This window comes from Dendroctonus ponderosae, unplaced genomic scaffold, assembly GCF_020466585.1.
Source record: "Dendroctonus ponderosae isolate FM_Combo_2020 unplaced genomic scaffold, Dpon_F_20191213v2 Dpon_F_20191213_1, whole genome shotgun sequence".
NCBI lineage: Eukaryota > Metazoa > Arthropoda > Insecta > Coleoptera > Curculionidae > Dendroctonus > Dendroctonus ponderosae.
The window spans coordinates 1,350,295-1,351,975 of NW_026017110.1; positions in this window are offsets into that span (position 1 = coordinate 1,350,295).

Below are 1,681 nucleotides of genomic sequence, written 5' to 3' on the forward strand. Positions count from 1 at the left end.
GCAAACTTGTAGCAAATATAGGGTGAAGCTCGCTCTATTAATTCCTGCAAAACCCGCTTTCACATTTCACCTGTTTGGGATTAGTAAACTTTTGAAATGCAGCGGGTAAATTTAGTCGCGAAAGATCGTTGCAACTCTTTTTTTGAGAAATTCTCAAAATTCAACCCAAACGGTGGAGGAAACCAAATTTTGCTGAAGTATAGACGAAAGTTCGCTTTATTTATTGTTTCAAAAATTGTTGTTAAAGTTCATGTAGTTTCGTCGTGGCATTATTTTGAAAAATGGCGGGTAAAATTAGCCGCAAAAATTGTTCCAAAGTCTCACTTTCAGAAATTCTCAAAATTCAACGCAAGTCTTCAGGAAATGCAAACTTGTAGCAAATATAGGGTGAAGCTCGCTCTATTAATTTCTGCAAAACCCGCTTTCACATTTCACCTGTTTGGGATTAGTAAACTTTTGAAATACAGCGGGTAAATTTAGTCGCGAAAGATCGTTGCAACTCATTTTTTGAGAAATTCTCAAAATTCAACCCAAACTGTGGAGGAAACCAAAATTTGCTGAAGTATAGAGGAAAGTTCGCTCTATTTATTGTTTCAAAAATTGTTGTTGAAGTTCATGTAGTTTCGTCGTGGTATTATTTTGAAAAATAGCGGGTAAAATTAGTCGCAAAAATTGTTGCAAAGTCTCACTTTCAGAAATTCTCAAAATTCAACGCAAGTCTTCAGGAAATGCCAACTAAGAGCAAATATAGGATGAAGCTCGCTCTATTAATTCCTGCAAAACCCGCTTTCACATTTCACCTGTTTGGGATTAATGAACTTTTGAAATGCAGCGGGTAAATTTAGTCGCGAAAGATCGGTGCAACTCTCTTTTTGAGAAATTCTCAAAATTCAACCGAAACGGTCGAGGAAACCAAAATTTGCTGAAGTATAGAGGCAAGTTCGCTCTATTTATTGTTTCAAAAATTGTTGTTGAAGTTCATGTAGTTTCGTCGTGGTAATATTTTGAAAAATAGCGGGTAAAATTAGTTGCAAAAACTGTTGCAAAGTCTCACTTTCAGAAATTCTCAAAATTCAACGCAAGTCTTCAGGAAATGCCAACTAATAGCAAATATAGGATGAAGCTTGCTCTATTAATTCCTGCAAAACCCGCTTTCACATTTCACCTGTTTGGGACTAGTGAACTTTTGAAATACAGCGGGTAAATTTAGTCGCGAAAGATCGTTGCAACTCTTTTTTTGAGAAATTCTCAAAATGCAACCCAAACGGTCGAGGAAACCAAAATTTGCTGAAGTATAGAGGCAAGTTCGCTCTATTTATTGTTTCAAAAATTGTTGTCGAAGTTCTTGTAGTTTCGTCGTGGCATTATTTTGAAAAATAGCGGGTAAAATTAGTCGCAAAAATTGTTGCAAAGTCTCACTTTCAGAAATTCTCAAAATTCGACGCAAGTCTTCAGGAAATGCAAACTTGTAGCAAATACAGGGTGAAGCTCGCTCTATTAATTCCTGCAAAACCCGCTTTCACATTTCATCTGTTTGGGATTAGTAAACTTTTGAAATACAGCGGGTAAATTTAGTCGCGAAAGATCGTTGCAACTCATTTTTTGAGAAATTCTTAAAATTCAACCCAAACGGTCGAGGAAACCAAAATTTGCTGAAGTATAGAGAAAAGTTCGCTCTATT